We start from the raw sequence: 18,532 nt of genomic DNA on the forward strand, positions 1-18,532 counted from the left end.
CAAGGACAGGAGACTTGCCAAGTCTTGAGACACTTGGTCACATGAGGGCACTATTCTCTGCAAGCTAAGGTTTCTCATCTTTGGATAATTTAGCACATTGTGCTTGGACGGAATGTTGCCACATGTGGCTATATTTTCTTATTGCTTTCCACCATTCTTGTTGTTAATATGACTTCCCTGCTCTGTGGCTGCTCTGTCCACTGGCCACGCCCATATACAACACAGCCACAGAAAATGGTATACACCACAAAATATTCCAACATTATTGAAAAGGCAATTTCAGGCAAGCAGGGGATTTAGGCATGTACAGACAGGGTAACAGACAGACACAGATCGCACAATCCTTATATCCTATTCATATATTTATTTATTGTTGTAATGTAAAAAAGTTGCATATTGCAGCTTTAAATATATTTAATCTAATTAACCAAGACAGTTATCAATCACAAGAAAAACTAAACAGGGCTAAACATAAACAGTATCTGTTGTTAACTATTACAAATGTAATTTTCTCCATGGTGTTTTCTATCCGAAATGGTTCTTCCTCTTCTATAAAGCACATTTCTCAAGTCTTCACTATGGCTACTCTTATGGTAAAGAAAAACAACATTGGCAGATTAGTAAGAGGACACATTTGGGATAAGACCTATAGAAAGCCATACAGTGGACAACTTAAAGTGGGCAAATCACACTGTTTTTTAAATTTTACAATCTATGCCTACAGTTTAGACAGACAGACAGGTAGGTAGAGAAAGACAGGTGCTTTCAGATTACATTTCTAGTGCTAATTCTCTTCCCACGGCAGCAGTCTACCTCCTAGGAAACAGACTGAAAGACTCACACACACACACACACACACACACACACACACATTGTCGTCGTCGTCGTCGTCTTCAGAGTAGCTAATAAAGTTGTTTTTATGAGGAGTCAGGTGACCTTGGCCCCTGATCCTGAATGGAGGAGACACCGGACCAATAGAATGCCGCCCAGCTTTTATAACCTGTCTGGATAATCGACCTAGCAGCCAGGCAGAGAACACACACACACACACACACACACACACACACACACACACACACACACACACACACAATAGAAAGTCAAAAGCAGAGTGGTTTAGTGATGTTGTGGTATGATCTATGGAAGCCTTGCCAAGCTTTACTGGAGCATAAAGATGATACACAGGCAGCATTTTGAGACAATAATGGTGATCAACAGAACCTCTCCCTTCTTTATAGTTGACCAAGTTTTTTGTCTTAAATACAAATCATTTAATCATTTCAAGATATCTGAGTTTGTAGTTTGGAACAATAACAATAAATGATATTTTTTAACAGCACAGTGTGGGATTAACATATTAGAATGCAGTTTGCTGCTTGTGTTTCAGCATCTATCATCTATTCTAAGTTGCCACATGTCTGATCTGCATGCAGTGATCATTTAATCTATGACTCAATGCATGACCTAATAACTAAATACTTGATATTTTGACCAGTTGTTCAGTGTGTTGCCTCAGAATTACGTATGTGTCTGGCCCTGCAAAATCTCTGATAACAGCTATAAACTCACTCTGTTAATAATACTATTTGAAAAAGTATGATAATGAAGTATGATAAATTCACATCCACTCTGCCTCTCTTTATGGAACAGGCTGATTTTTTGGATATAAGATCATCAAGTCACAGTGCATGGTAACTGACAGCTAAGTTCAAGTTCAAGTTTATTTATATAGTATACTTTATCACATGCATGTCTCAAAGGATTTTACAGAGAATGAGCCTAACTAGGTCTAACTGTATCAACCATAGAACAGAACGATATAAGACAAAAGCACCAGACACACAAAAGCAGATTTTAGCAAGACATAACAGCCTACCTATTCTCTACCTGGCACCACCAGCCTTATCGAAGCATACAAGGAAAACCTCGTTAGGAAAATAAAACATGGAAGGAACCTTGTCAAGTCAAAGAGGGATCCCTCTTTGACTTGACAAATGTCATGTTTTTTTCCTAACAAATGTGGCTTCCTAACAAAATGTGGCAGAGACATACGTGATAGATAGTAGTTCCTTTTCCATCAGGAAGACCTCAATAGTTCCCAATGTGTTTGGCTCATATTGCTTACTAACAACTTCTAGTTCCAGCAAGTAAAAACTGAATCACTGAAGTAGAAAAAACGTCTAAATCCATCATAGATAGAAAGCTTTGGCTAATATAACCCCGAAATAACAGACAGATTTAGATGATGATGTTAGCTAGCTGACAGTTAAACATGTCCGTATTCAGACATTAGCGGGGGGTCTACAATAGAACAACAAAGTACCACAATAGAATCAGCATAGAAATCAGTCTAACCAGTTTTGCAACATGCTGATCTGTTCCACAATACAAACAGTATGAAACTGGTCTAACCAGCTCTGCAACATACTGATCTGTGCCACAATAGAAACAATATAGAAACCAGTGTAACCAGTTCTGCAACATATTCATCTGTACTACAATAGAAACAGTACAGAAACCAGTCTAATCAGTTCTGCAACATGTTGATCTGTACTACAATAGAAACAGAACAGAAACCAGTCTAACCAGTCTGCAACATGCCTCCTTCTCTTCCTCTCTTTGTCAACCCTCCCATTTCCCCTATTTCTGCTCCCCCTCACTCCCCCACTCCAAGCTAGTTTCTGTGCGTGGAAAAGCTCAGGGTGATTCCACACTATGTTTTATGGCCACATTCCAGCCCATATATCTGCCACACAACTCATCAACTGCACCATGTGTGTGTGTGTGTATGTGTGTGCCTGTGTGCACAATAGTGACTAGGTCTTTTACACAGCAGGAAGGAGGAGGAGGCAGGAGAAAAAAACACTGCTTTCATCTAAAAGGGTGTTTCTCTATGACTTAGTGTGTGTGGGTGTTTGTACTATGTATGTATGTGTGTGCACACATGTGTTCATGCATAAGCATTGACATTATGCATATGTGTGTATGTGTATATATATGTGTGTGTGTGTGTGTGTGTTTGTGTGTGTGCGTGCATGCGTGGACATGCTTGATTAAGTGTGTGTACATGTGTGTGGGGTGTAATAAAACGTTTGAGCGTATGGGAGTGTAAATGTGACTGTTCAGATTTACCTACTTAATTTTGTGTGTGTGTGTGTGTGTGTGTGTGTGTGTGTGTGTGTGACAGATAAGGAGTGTATCAGTTGGTTTAGTAGCAGGAAGTCTTTGTCATGTGGGAGTCTGACAACTCGGGATACTGAATCCAGTTGGTGATTTATCACACACACACACACACACACACACACGCACGCACGCACACATATATTTTGTAGGGAGGAAAGCAGGTTCATTGGTTGCTGAAACGTCAGAAAGCCAGCTGTTTCCAGAGAGAGAAATAAAGATACTTGGGTTTTCAGTCTCTAGTGTCTTGGCTGCAGGCCAGTCATTATTTCGGTTCAACATCAGTCATTCATCCATTCATTCATTCATTCATTCATTCATTCATTCATTCAACATTTCACTGTTTCCAGGTGAAAACCTTATAACTCCAACTGCAGAAACTTTTAGGTTTTTACTAGAATTGAAAGCTGACATGGTCCTTTATGTGCTGCTGAAAGTCCAAACGTCCATGACACTCATTCATAACCCATTGCCTAGTTTTATCTCCATGGTAGTTAATCTGAAAATGAGCCAGTCTGCCCTGATTCCTCACAAGCTGACTGTTGGGACATACAAGGTTTCAGTGTGGCAGTGTCATCAGCCATATAATATCGTATTAGTCTCATTAAACACGTCAATACAAGCTTTAGCTCCATTTTTTAGGACAACAGGAAGTGAGAAACTCTCCTCAATAAATTGGAGCTAACTTCATCATGGTGTCGTAAAAGTCATTTTGTACAAATCATTTTTTTATTGAACAGTATATAATTAATCAAACTAATTTAGAGCTGTATTACTGTGTTGGTCTAGGGTGCGTCATGTGGGTGTCATGTGGGTGCGGCTTCCAGGGTTCGAATAGACCTTTGTCGCATGTCATCCCCCTCTCTCTACACTAATGTCTATCTAATAAAGAAAAAAAAGTTGTATCATTGTGAAAACTGTAAATCTCCTCAGCTGCGATTTTAATCCCCTATAGCCTACTTCTCTTTCTATCCAAATGAGTTTTGACAATGACATACAGGAGGAGAACTGATGCTGTTGGAAATTCCAATGGAACTACTGAAATCTTTTAATGATGCTAACACATACACTGGCATTTTATAATAAATCACATTGTTATACAAGCAGTGTTTCTATGTGTGTATGTAATGTGCTAAAAGCTAACAGTTTACTAACGGTTCAGTTGCTAATGTTAGCTAGCAAGTAGCCTAACATTACTGTATTCTCCATAGAAGAAATGAAGGCATCTGATCTGGTTCTTTGAGCCAGAGAGCTGAGATTACATTCAAATAAACTGATCATTAATTTTTAAACTGATCATTAATTAGGTTTACATGGTTTAAACTCCATGGTTGCCAATCTGAAATAGAGCCCGTCTGCCCTGATTCCTGACAAGCTGACTGTTGGGACATAATGACGTTTCAGTCTAACAGCAATGTTTTTTTACTTGTTATCTGGTAGTTGAGAGTCACAGATTTAAAAGTTTTTTTTAATCCAAATCTCTATTTAGACATGAAAGACCACATGAGTGTGTGTGTGTGTGTGTGTGTGTGTGTGTGTTATCAGTAGGCGAACAGGGCTGGTGCCAGAGATAAGTGCTGAAAACGAATAGACCACAGACATACACGCACATCAGCTGACTTCTTTGTTGTGTATCTGCACCTGTTTTGTCATTCCTTCCAACACGACTCTCAGATGAAAACTTTGTATCTCCTTCCAAAAAGTCAAAGCTGGTTCATTTTCAGGTTGGCTGTGTCCAGTGGGTTTTGAATGGGTTTGAGGAGCCCCTACTAAGTGTTATGAGATTGTGTTGGAGCTACATGGGATTTACTTTCAGGCTTTGTCACACATCTAATTCCCAATGAGAAAGACTGATGGAAATATATTGTATATCTAAGGTTAGACCATTATATTGGTTTGCCAATATTGGTATTTCATTAAAAATTGGATATTTTTTCAGATATTTAATTTCTATACAAAATCGTGGTATCTTTAAAAGTCTGAAAAAGTCTTAAATCCAGTTATTAGAGGTCTTATTATTTTCATCATGCAATGGCAGGTTTCTTTGTGCTACATGTCCACTCTTAGATCAATCCAGAACAGGGTTAGTAGTACAATATACATTCAATCTGCTTTACTAAACACAACTGGACAATTATTTCCTGGTGTCCTTTTTCCCACAGTGCAACCGAGGGCGTCACGTGGCAAATTCAGGTCAGGCAGTCAGTCAGTCAGTCAGTCACTCAGTCAGGTAACGCTTAGTGAGATGTCGCTTCGTGAGATGGCCTCTAGAGGGCGTCTTTGACTAAGAGATGGCCTCGAGTCTCTTGGCAGAGGAAACAAATCTAGGCTATATCCAGGGGGTCATTGGGCCAAAACGCACCGGTAAGCCGTTCCGGGAGTGAATTTGACAACATAACGCACGTTCTGGTTGTGAAAAAATAAATACAGAGCTGTACCGGTGGTTGTACCTGTTTTAGGAGCTTAAAATACTGGCTCGGTTCGTTTTATGAAGTTTTCGGCTGGGCAGTGTTTGGACCTTCGGGCCAATCACAGTGCTTAAAAACTCCACTCAACCGGGATGCCGGGCCACATTAAACAAACGCACAATCAAATGACAGGCACAGACAGCTTACTTTGAGCCCGGGAGCTGACAGGTTGTGTTGTGAAAATGTCGACAATGAAGAAACTACACATTCGTTCCTATTTTCAACCCAATGTGAGTACAATGTGTTCAAGTGAATTCAACTTGTTTCTATGAAGTAGCACCGTTATGAGTGAAGCTAGGCTACTGTGTTTCTGCCTCTCCCACCATGTTGACATTTCAAAACAGCCCAATGGATAGAAATCTATCCGTCGGAAACAATTTCACAAGATATGGAGCTCAATTTACGAAGCTCTGTAGATAGTGGAGCCGCAAAATCACAATCACCCAGCATCCATAAAATTTAAGGAACCCTGTTTTCGTTTTTATTTTGTTCTGTTTTGTTGTGTGTGTGTGTGTGTGTGTGTGTGTGTGTTTGCGTGTGTGTATGTGTGTGTGTGTGTGTGTGTGTGTGTGTGTTTGTGTGTGTGTGTGTGTGTGTGTGTGTATGTGTGATAAGTGTGTATATGTTTGTGTGGGTGGGGATGCTATATTACCTGTGATGACAACCATAGGTGACTGTATGATATTTGTGGATGAGCAACTCAAACAGGGTCAAATCATGAAATTTGATTTCTTGAAGAAATGATGATTATGTAACATGTTGAAAGATTGAATGTATTGTATTCAGACCCTTACTCACTCAATAAAAAATAATAAAAAAATAAAAATAAAAAAATAAAAAATCTATCCGTCAATAATTCTGTACGTTTTCCGATGGATCAGTGTGGCCACAGCTCGTGGAATTCAACACACGTACTTGTACTGCAATGTACAGTAAATAGGCTGGTTGGGGGTGTCCTGGTGGCTCAGCGGTCATCCCCCTCTCTTTCCCAATGTTTCCTGTCTCTCTCCACTTTCATCTCTCAAATGAAGGCAAAAATGCCCCAAAAAGAATCTAAAAGAAATAGCCTGGTTTTGCCAGCTTTGTTTCTTTATTTTGGTTTTTAAATTGGCCTTAAATTCACTTCCAGGAACCATAAAAAAAATATGAAAAAGTCTTAAATTTGACTTTCTAAAACTTGTAGTTACCCTGCTAATAATTCCAGTTAAAAACCAGATGTGACTGAGTGAACCAGCTAAGTGACCTTAGTGGTCACAAAGTGGTTTAGCCACAAGCTATTAGAGATAGTCATCTGTGTGTGTGTGTGTGTGTGTGTGTGTGTGTGTGTGTGTGTGTGTGTGTGTGTGTGTGCGTGCACGTGTGAGTACCCTAGGCTACAGCAGGTGATGTCTGCACTAATGAGGCTGTAGTTGATGTAATCTCTGTCAGCTGTCAGTTTACAGACTGCCGACCTGTCTATCTGTCCATCATTTTCTTTTTTCTCTTCCACCCTCCTCTCCTTCCTGTATCCATCTTTTTGTCTATCTTCCCTGTCTAATTTCCCAGAAATCCTGTGCTGTGAGGTAAGCAAACTAAATGTCTTCTTCTTAGTGTGTGGTTGGGTGGAGGTGGTGAAGAGGTTCAGCCATTGTTGGTGAGTCCAGGTTATTATTATCTATTTCCATTCGGAGCTTCCTGTGTGGAGATTTCCTAACAGAGTCCAGACCTGACATCAAATAGCGTGAATCTATGGCGTCTCAATTAGTGTGGATGAGAGGATCTTCTCTTTTGCAGCCCCACATCCTGATTTAGCCTGATAAGACAGTTGGATTTTTACAGAAAAAACTTGCCTAGTGGAGCTTTAAACTGGTAATCAATGAAATTCCTTTTTTCCCCCCACAGTGCAGCGAAGGCATCAAGAGGGAGTTGTGAAAACTAAAGTGAAACGTCAAATTCCACACTTTGCTCTAAACTCGCATTATACTTAACTCGTATTTGTAAACAGTAACTTGATATCGTCTTCTGCTGCCCTACACACTTTAACAGTAGGTAACATTACTACCTTGTGGTATTTAAGTAATGTTAGTGGAATTAGGTAATCAGCTTTGTCTCCCTCTTTGGTGCTAAGTGGTCATTGTTGTGGTGATTTTTTATCTCCCACCAATGGTATGTGGGACAGTGAGGGAAATACTCAAGGGACCCCACAAAAAATATTTTAGATTTTATAATACACACAATAATGTCAAAAGCGGCGGTATTATAAATGCAATATTTAACATAAATAGTCATGTAATAGTGACTATTTAAAAGAGCCTACAACTTTACTTTGATTGTCAAGCACACATATTGCTACAAAATGGAGCAAGGCCATATTACAGTCAGCATGTAAATGCAGGTACACAGCAGTAGACCTACAACTTCCACATACTGGAGACACATCAAAATAATCTCATTATTCCCTCAAAAGTGGCCCCACGTCCACAAGAGGAAACATAATATGAGCTCAGCTCTCAAAATATTATCCATTAATATTTATTATACAATGGCCTGGGTGAATACTTGACTCTGATTGGCTGGAGGGCTGTTGATTAATTTCAGATACCACATAACTCTACATTAATGCACCATGTTGAGACTTGCATGATATTATTATATATGTACATAAGGGTACCAGTTAGGAGTTGGGCATCACTTTTATGGCATTAACAACATCTTTAGCAAAACCAGGAATACATATTTTACCTTTATTAACATACTTCACCATCTAATCATCTCAACTGCTGGCCTGAGGCTGACCCTCCTGCCTCCATTTGGCTCTGTTAAATAGAGCAGTGCATTTATTCAGAAGTTACAAGACTGATCTGACTTATCTGCAGGTATCAGCAAACTGAATTTAATGCTTTTTAAGACCTTTTTAATGCCACTTTTAAGACATTTTAATGCCACTCCGAGCCTTAACTGGTTACACCATTAAGGCTACACAAAAGCAGTATGTGAAAGCAAAACCAAGCAGTCTTGATGAGTGAGAAGAAGTCCACCCACTTTAGTGTTTTACCAATGGGAGGGCCACTGTAGCGATGTAAAAGAATGGATTGGGAACAACTCACTAGCATTGATGCCCATAGTGCATCGCTTAAATGTTTTTTTACAGACTGCACAGTAGGCTTCTCGGTCATTTACGTCATCGGTGTGCAACCATGCCTGAAAATCGTTGTCTTCCGGCTATTTTTGTGAAAATATTAGCATTTTCCCATCTCTGGATTAGCTAGCTAGCTCCCGTGCATCTGTATGTCCGCACTGACTTTCCCACTCGTTTCTCACAATCATCTCACTCTATAGTAGGCCTACCAAAGCAGCCAGTAACGATGCATCAATTTTGTTCCGGCCTGAATCAATCTGTCAGAATGATAAGGTTCCACATAGGCTACGGTGGGCCAACACAGACACACGCAAATTACTGGCTATAATAAATCACAATTAATGTACAGATTTTTTTTAGGAATTCAAACAAGGTTAAGGGATCAGTAATATGGACCCTTTAGTAATATCTAACGGCAGCCTTGGAAACTGCAACAACATCGGCAAATGTGTCCTCCTTCACCAGTCATATACAGCCCCCAGCTCCAACCCCCCCCCCCCCCCCCCCCCCCCTTTGGTCTCAAACTGACAGAAAGTATGAACTGGTGTTTTTACAACAGACACCGCTTAAACACATAGTGTTACAGTTCAGGATGTCAAGTGAAGAGGAAACATATCCCATTGCAAACTGTTATAAATGCTTAAAACACCTCACAGAGTTACAGAACTATCATGAAATCAAGTAAATGATGGAATCAATAGCTAGCGATGCTATGTTATCAGCTAACCCAGAGGTCTACCAGCTCAAGCTGTAGCTAACGCACTGTAGGCCTACGGTGACCACACGTCCCGGTTTGTCCGGGATTGTCCCGGTTTGTCCAGGATTGTCCCGGTTTCAAGATGGGTGTCCCATCTTGAAACAAATATTGACAAATATCTGTAAAACACTAAAATGTCCCGGTTTTCAACATTCACTACCAAATTGTCCCGGTTTTCACCACAATTAAAATAATAATAGTAATATACTTGTTTTCAGTGCTTACATAGACGTTTATCATGTTCTGTCCCGCTCATTATTACCTAACCCAATCAAAAAACATAAACAATGCACCACGCATCTGAATTAAACACTGATTTGTCTGTATGTGTGTCAATCAATCAATGTGTCGTTGTCAAGGCTGTTGCTAGCCTATGACGCTTGTGGCTCTGTCTGACAGAATCTGTCAGTACCCTAACGGTTAGCTGTCATGCCGAAGAGAAAGTCTTTTCTAAAGACCTCCAGAAGGCTTACTCTTTTCTTCGTGAAGTAGCTAGCAACGAAAATGCTGCGTTCTGCACACACTGCAAGAGTACATTTTCGGTCGCACACGGTGGAAATGCCGACATAAAAGATCATATTAAGACGGCCAAACATAAGCGGTGGCTACAAGCTAGTAGTAGCACCGTTGCAACCTACTTCAGCGGGGCAAACGCCGGTGACAGTGATCTGAAACTGGCAGCTCAGGAGGGGACCTTTGCCTACCATCTGGTGAAACACAACCAGAGCTGAAAGGTATCTGACAATCAAAAAATATGTTATATTACACCAGTGCAATCCTTGTGTTTTGTGATTACTAGTGTTATTATACAGTTTTCATATGTTTTGGTGGATTTTTGGAGACAAAACATCATTTTTTGTTTGCTGAGGCGCTGTCCATGGTGTTGAAAGGTGCAGTCACTAGGTGTGCTAAGCGCTGAAATAATTGTCCCCCATCCTGATGAAAACGCCTATGGTGCGTGCATAAGCACATACATGTGTGCGCGTGCATGAACGTGCGGTACACTTAAGGGTCCCGGTTTGGGGGTTTGAAAATGTGGTCACCCTACTTTAGCCGCTTACTAGCAACAGGTTGTTTGTTAGCGTATTTCTTGACAGATATTTATTTATGCGCAGTGAAGTCATTCAGTAGCAGCACCACTGCTGAAAATCTGCGACATTGTTTTTTTCTCCATCAAATGTATTTCTGCCGAGACGCATCGTTGTGATCGAAGTGATAATTAGTGATGTGTGGTTGCGTAAAAAAAAACGTCAACCCTCCCCCCCCCCGCACTGTAAGAAAGAAATACAGGGGAAACACTGGAGCTACCGTGGCTTACTTTAGCTACATTATAAATTGTTTACCTGTTCAATAAATGTAAGGTCAGCATCGGTCTTGTTTTCAGAGTCCTAAGCTACCTCCACCTTGAAATGCTGCAGCAATATTCACTCTGGTTTTGGAGCAGCTTCGTTAATGCGGGCTTTGTCAGGCTTTTTAAGCTTGTTGCAGTTCGCTCTGCCATGGTTGCACAAATGAAACTGAAAGAAGTCCCAAACACAAGGGGGGTGTGGATCATGTCCACCATAACAGAGAGTACGGACTGCACTGCTTGTTTAGGTAACGTTGAGGTAACAGTGGAGTGACTGGTTGATTGGCAACACTTGCAAACCCCCGCTGATACATTATAGTTATTTTGTGCAATGAGCCAGTAAACTATTACTGATTATTGCTTAAATGATAAAGAAAATATTTAAGACCTCTGGGAATCAAATTTCAGACTTTTTAATGCAATTTAAGGCCTTCGTTTTTGCTAAATTGATTTAAACCTGCAATAAGTGATTTCAGACCCTGTAACTAATCCTGAAAATAACGTGTGCTATGGGGAGATTTCCGTGAGACGTAATGATATAAACAAATAGCCAGCTGTGTTGTTGTTTTAACCTCTTTATTAAAGCTTGTTGTCAGGTTCGGCCCGAGTCGTAGCTTTTCCTTTTTTTTAAAAACTACCTAGTCTCCTCCCTTGTCATTGTGGGACATGTGACCTTCAGCGGGAGAAAAATCTGGCAAAGCGAGACTGGTAACCGGAGATATTTCTCCGTAGGTATGTTTATTTTAGCCATTAACCTTTATGCACGGTTTGTCCTTAAGGGCTTCCGTCTCCCAGTAGCTTTGCTGTGTGTGTTTACAAAATGTGTTGTGGTTTCTGTCACCCTCTAGTGGTCAGAAAAAATCGCTTAGTGTAGGTTTAATGCTTTTTCATACTTTTTAATGACCCGCGGATACCCTGTTAACGTGACCCGGCTTCCCGGTTGGGTGGAGGTTTCCATTTTTAAGCATTGTGATCGGCCAGAAGGTCCAAACATGAAAACAAAAGATAAACTGTCACTCACGTCATGTCAAGAGCAAGACGGGGGTGATTGAGCCTGGATCAAGATTTGAGCTTCGCGCTTTCCCCCGGTCTCGCGCCTGTGAGCCATGCTTCTCCCAAGTTCCCAAGTCTGTTGATCAGACAAGATCAGGGGGTTGGGTGACATTATGTCATCATGGTGGTATCTGTCTGTCTGTGTCACACATTCTTGTGAACACAATAGTTTAAGAACAATACATGATAGAAACTTCATACTTACACCACAGTTACCCCCTACAGAGCAAAGCATCTGATTACATTTTGGAGCACCATAAATTTGCATATTAATGACGGAAATAGCAGGAGCTCAAGTGTATCTAGTTTTATTTTGCCTCCATCTTTGGTGTTAAACGGTCATCACCGTGGTGTTCCCACGGCGCAACCGAGGGCATCCCAAGGCAAATTCTGGTCAGTCAGTCATCTGACACTTCTTGAGATGATACTCTTCGTGAGATGGCCTCTAGACGGTGTCTTTGACTGCGAGATGCAGTGTTTCCCATATATAGGCACAGAGTCAAAAGTTGGTTAATGTATAGAAATTAATCTAATCTAATTAATTAATCTTATTAATAGCACTGTGTTTATAACCTCTGGGAGCACAGCTTGGCGAAGAAGTGGCTCCAAAGGTGTGAACCACCATCTTGTACTCTTCAAATCTCAGTAGATCATAATTCTCTTTTGGGACTTACACCTGAACATAGCTTCTATATCAGCCACAAAGTCAACCTTCTCTCTCTCTCCCGCTCCTTCCCCATATCCCTTTAATAAACATCCCCTATGGAGGTAAGAATCTGCAACCAGGGCTGTTGTGTGCTCTGTTCTGCCTCTCGGCACTTCCCCGTGCAACAGTGATGGCGAATGCTTATAACCAATCCTAAAACTAACATGTAATATTTGGAGATTTCCTTGAGACATAATGATATAAACCAATATCCACACACACGCGGGCCAGCTGTGTTGCTGTTTTCACATCTTTTCTCTCTTGTTGTCAAAAGCAGTAAAACTTGTTAAACTAGTAAACTTGCTACCTACCTCTTCACTTGTCATTATGGGACATGCAACCTTCAGTGCAAGAAAGCGAGACTAGTAACTGGTGACACTTCTCTGTAGGTATGTTTAGCTTAGCTATTAGCCTGTTTTTGTTTAGACCTTGTATAGCTTGTTATTTGACCATGTATAAATGCTTTGAATACCTCCCATCTTATGCTGGCTGATGTCTCATTAGTGTTTAAAGAAAAAGATTTAATAGATTTAATTCAGTAGTAACGATGAATTAGCTTTTGTCTACTTCTAGGATGAGAAGTGTTTATACCTGAAGATTGATCAAATAAATCTAAGGTGCAGTTAAAATCTCCGGCCATAATGGTTTTACCAGAAAGAGATGAGATTAATAGGAAAAAGCTTTCAAAATTTTTTGGGTTGTCCTCATTAGGGTCATATATATGTTAGCTAATATTAGATGTTCATTAAATTGTGCGCCCTGTAATATTAAATATCTTCCTGCTGCATTGGAGATGACTTTATCAGCTCTAAATGGAATGGATTTATGTATTAGTGTAAAGAGGCAGACCATACTTGACAAAACAATAGAAAAACAATAGAGGAATTAAGTTGTTTAACCCTTTAAACACGGATCGGCCGCCTGCGACCTAATTTGCATCATGCTGTTTAGATGGCTCTAAAATTGAAACCATAATAGCTAGCATCATAATTCTTTTTCATCTGAAAGCTAAGGCTTCTGTCTTCACTGCAAGCCCAAACACACACGTGTTTTTTTCACTGTCTAAACGAACTGTGTAAAGTTGAAAAATTGTACGTCAAGTTACAAGAGGTAAAATCTATTGAGTTGTGGATTAGGTATGTTCTAGAGATCTAATGTTGCATCCATATCCGTATATGTCATTGATGACGTCATCTCGTTGTACCACGCCCGTGTCACGATTTGATGATGTCATTGTGCGACGCTCTAGATTCCCAAAACACTAGTCAACACGTGTTACCGGAGCAGGAATGAGAGCAGAGAAGCAGATACAAATTGGATGGTAGTGGTCAATTATTCACGTTTATTAGAAAAGCAGAAAACTAAAACCAGAAAACAACTCTTATTTCTGCTGGTGAAAAGGTCCGACAGCCGGCTGCCTGACCGAGGAGCAAGCCCGACCTGCCGGCGAGGTCTGCTCCCAGCTGGGCCAACTGCTAATGTTTCTCTCTCAGGCAGAGATGAAACAGAGAGCGGGTGTTGTCGGGGTGGGAGGGCCGGCGCTTTATGAAGACTGATATAGAAATACGCTTTTAATAAGGAGGAAAGGAAAGAGAGAAAAAAAAGAAAAAACAAGATCACTATTGTAGCAAGTTAACAGAATCTAAAAGTATTCGTTCCATCCATATATCTGTGCATATTAACTAATCTGGGCAGTGGATTCAAAGGAGCAGCACCGCCCCAGTCATGTTTGTAGGTTGTGAAATAAAATCTATAGTCCATAGTAATATCTGGTCAATATCAGCAAGGAACTAAATAATAATAATGATAGTGCCAACAGGATCTCCTAAATTCCACAAAAAAGGGGCACTTTGTGACGAGGAGATAAAGTAAATTAATAAAGGAAAGATAGCATGTAGTCCATTATTGTGGAGGTATGTGTTCTGTCATTTCTGTGTGTGTGTGTGTGTGTGTGTGTGTGTGTGGGTGTATTGTGAATAGTTCCTTTGATAGTCCATGTCTTGGGGGGTCAAAGATGAATCTATTTATACCAAAGACACAACCCAGAAATAGACCACACTACATAGTCATTAAGGAGGAAGGTGTGTATGTGTGTGTGTGTGTGTGTGTGTGTGTGTGTGTGTGTGTGTGTGTGTGTGTGTGTGTGTGCTCAATAGGAAAGATCTATGCTGTTTAACCTAGGCACAAGCCAGGATCAAAGATCACAACCTTTCTGTCTGTCTGTTTTTACACTCTGAACCCAAATGACCTTTGTGAACCCCGACTCTAAACACACACACACACACACACACACACACACACAGTCCCATACAAATGTAAAAAAATAATAATAATAATGTGGTCAGGGAGTTATTTCCTATTAAAGGTTATTTTATTATTATTAGGGGGTCACTACGAGGTAGTGAAACCCTATTGTTATTGTTGGAAATCTTATTAGCATTTTTTAAAGATATTTGGCCATACATTGGTTAACTTTTTTTCTAATTTGGCACATAGATAGTCCTGGTCACTCGTTACTTGGCCACAAAGAATAGTACTGATTGGCCCATAAGGGGCACTATAGTAAGCCCTCAAAGTCTAAGGCTCAGCCCTGCCGCGCTGTTACGTAATCGTAGATATGTGAAACTTGGTACAGATATGCATCTGGAGAGATATACAGATGAACAGATTATTAATCAATACTTAGTATGTCAACATTCATCTCACACTTAATCTGTGAGTTTGAGTAAAACTGCTCTGCATAACTGTAACTCCATATGCTCCAAACATTTCCAAACAGCGACCAGGTCATTCGCAATAGCTGTAAAATGGCACTTTAAAAAAACAAGTGTTGTTTGGAAATATATTTGATCATGCTTGTCACAAGCTATGTTTCCATTCAGGATTTGCGCAAATTCTAAGTGAACTTTTGAAAAGCAACAATCTTAAAATGCTAATCTGGTGCGTTTCTATTAACAGCTCTTGAGCAAATAAGTAGGTTTGTGTGTTGTAACAGTCAGAAATAAGCCTACAATGCTTTCGGAACATTGTTTAGTTGCAGTAACAGATTACGTCACTGGGTGGTGCTCCTTGTTTTACTGAGACTGAGTCACAGCTAGGGTGACCGAACGTCATGATTTGTGTGGGACAGTCCTGCATTTTGACCTATTGTCCCGCATCCCACAACCAGATGGAAATGTCCCGCATTGAAGCGTGAAAATTTAAATCTATAAATTTCGATCATATTGTCATTTATTACCATGCATGCGGCACAAAGAGTCGGTGCAGCAAAGTCTCCCCTCCTCCTGTGCTGTCAGGACACGAGTGAGAGTGGGAGTTGCTATGGTTACGGTGATGCGCTGTCTCTCTTCGCCGCTCTGAAACTATCACACACTTCGAACAGTTCCACAGAGATCAATAGCGGACAACAGGAGAGAGAGAGAAAGAGATAGAGGGGTTTTGGAAGGGAACAGTGCAAAAAAAAACAAAAAAAAAAACTAACATGTAGCTACAACAAGGTATGGGAGTCCACGTTCAACGGTGAAATTTGTTGCCAGCGATGCTGAGAATGTTTTGGGGATGAGAGGGAGGCAGCAGTCAGGGTTAGTGGCAGGTTGAATGTTGTGTGTTGGGGTCTGCTTACACACAGTTCAATAGGGATGTGGTGGTGTTGGCTAGCTGGCGCGCGTGTGTGTGTGTGTGTGTGTGTGTGTGAGTGAGAGAGAGAGGAGAATGTGGTGGAGGTAGGAAGAAAATGAGGAGGGAAAAAAATGGCATAAGGTTAATGAATGTTATTTTTAATGTTTTACGGTAAATGATTCTGATTCAGAGTTCTATAACCAAGCTATTGTAGAATTTAGTTATGACTCAGCTATGAAGGCACTGCAAAATAGTTTGCCCTTTGACAGGCCAAGTTCAGAAGATCCTGGGGTTATACATCATGTTGAGACATTATCTAGTGTGTACACTAGATACAGGAAGTAGGTACAGGAATAAACCATACATTCTTGTCCGAACTGAAAGACATGGCAAAGTTGAGTGGTAAGTCATTCGAAGATGTCCTGAGATGATGTCCGAGAAGAGTTGGTTAGGATAACAGAGACTATTGAGGAACAACAGTCAGTGAAAGAGTCCAATTTAGGTCCAGAATCGGCTCATATCTCACAACCTAGTGAGAGGTTGGTGACATCGTTGTCTGCTGAAGCTCAAACCCATCCAGAACCTCACCCCATCTTTAATGACTTGAATCCAACATCTGATGGATGCCCACTTTCTGTAAAGGCTACAGCTCCAGTCACATCTGATGTAACACCCATACACTCTTTTGAGTTTTCCCCGGATCACTTGAGCACACCTGAAGTTCAGCGTGTCGTCGTAGAGCACATTGTCAAGAGCTCAGAAATCGCTTCTCAGATTCACTCAACTATAAAACTGAGACCCTTCTCGGGTAAAGTTCCTTGCCCCAACTACGACACTTGGAGGAACAGTGTTGAATTCCACTTGACTGATTCCACTGTATCCAGCTCTCAGCTAGTAAGGAAAATTGTTGACAGTCTCTTACCACCTGCTGCCTCTGTGGTTAAATCATTAGGCCCACATTCTTCTCCAAGAGCATACTTGGATGGATTTACTTGACGCAGCTTATGCAACTGTAGAGGATGGTGACGAGTGACGACCCTAGCTCTAATAGTGCCCAATGTCCGTTCTAATGACAGAGTTCCTATACTTGTAGGAAAAATACTCTTGACCCTCTCTCTCAAGCCACTTCCTTCTGCGGGTATGCTCAAGTCTTGAAAATCCTGCAGTTGAGACCTATCGTCATTGTCAAAAAGAAGAATGGTGATGTCAGATTGTGCGTAGATTACAGGAAATCTACAAACTGTCAAAGATGCTTATGCATTACCTAACCTGGAGGAGTCTTTCTCTGCACTCAGTGGATCTCAATGGTTCTCAGTGATGGATCTAAAATCCAGATACTACCAAACAGAAATGGAAGAGAGTGACAAACAGAAAACAGCCTTTGTATGTCCCTTAGGCTTTTGGGAATGGAACAGGATGCCACAAAGAATAACAAATGCACCGAGCACATTCCAGCATTTAATGGAGAAAATTATAGTATATTATAGTATAGTATCCATACAGACACCAGCACTACTGGATTAGGCGTAGCCCTATATCAGAAAAAAGATGGACAAGATTGCGTTAGCTTACACAAGCAGAGGATTGCTGCACAGTGAAGCCCGATATCAGCACATAAATTTGAGTTTTTAGCCTTAAAGTGGGCCATCACAGAAAAATTCCACGACTACTTGTATGGAAACACCTTTACAGTAGTGACCGATAACAATCCCCTTAGGTATATTCTTACTACTGCAAAGTTGGATGCTGCCAGTTATCGTTGGTTAGTTGCACTCTCCACTTTCACTTTTGACATCCAATACTGAGCTGGAAAGCAAAATCAAGATGCCGACAGTCTGTCACGTAGGCCGAGTGAGAGAGTCCACACTTGAGATAGGAGACAGAGTCCTAGTGCGTAATCTCCGCCTTCGCAACAAGCATAAACTTGCTGATCGATGGGAGTCCAAAGTTTACATTGTTGAGAGCAGGAGACCTACCTGTCTATATAGTGTGCCCTGAAGGTCAGGATGGACCCATGTGCACACTACATAGGGATCTACTACTCCCATGTGGGTTCCTCTCTGAAGCAGAGGAAGAAGTAGTGAGGCCAACACCAGCCTGTAGGCCCAGAACGAGGCAGAACCCCATCCAGCCAGATGATTTTTCAGAGGAATGTATTCAGAGGAAGAAGATGATGGTCCATGGTTCTATCCCATGAAAATCTCTGAGACAGAGACAAGATTCACTGAAGTCTCAAGTGTGCCTAAGATGAAGAGGAAGATCACAACTGGAAGTGGAACACCTA

At 40.9% G+C, this 18,532-nt stretch overlaps 1 pseudogene; it reads left to right on the forward strand.

Annotated features, from left to right (window-relative positions):
* The window catches only part of LOC139914432 (uncharacterized), an 84,000-nt pseudogene extending 65,671 nt beyond the window's left edge, over positions 1–18,329 (forward strand).
* Positions 18,330–18,532: the final 203 nt, after the last annotated feature.

This window comes from Centroberyx gerrardi, chromosome 3, assembly GCF_048128805.1.
Source record: "Centroberyx gerrardi isolate f3 chromosome 3, fCenGer3.hap1.cur.20231027, whole genome shotgun sequence".
Classification (NCBI taxonomy): Eukaryota; Metazoa; Chordata; class Actinopteri; order Beryciformes; family Berycidae; genus Centroberyx; species Centroberyx gerrardi.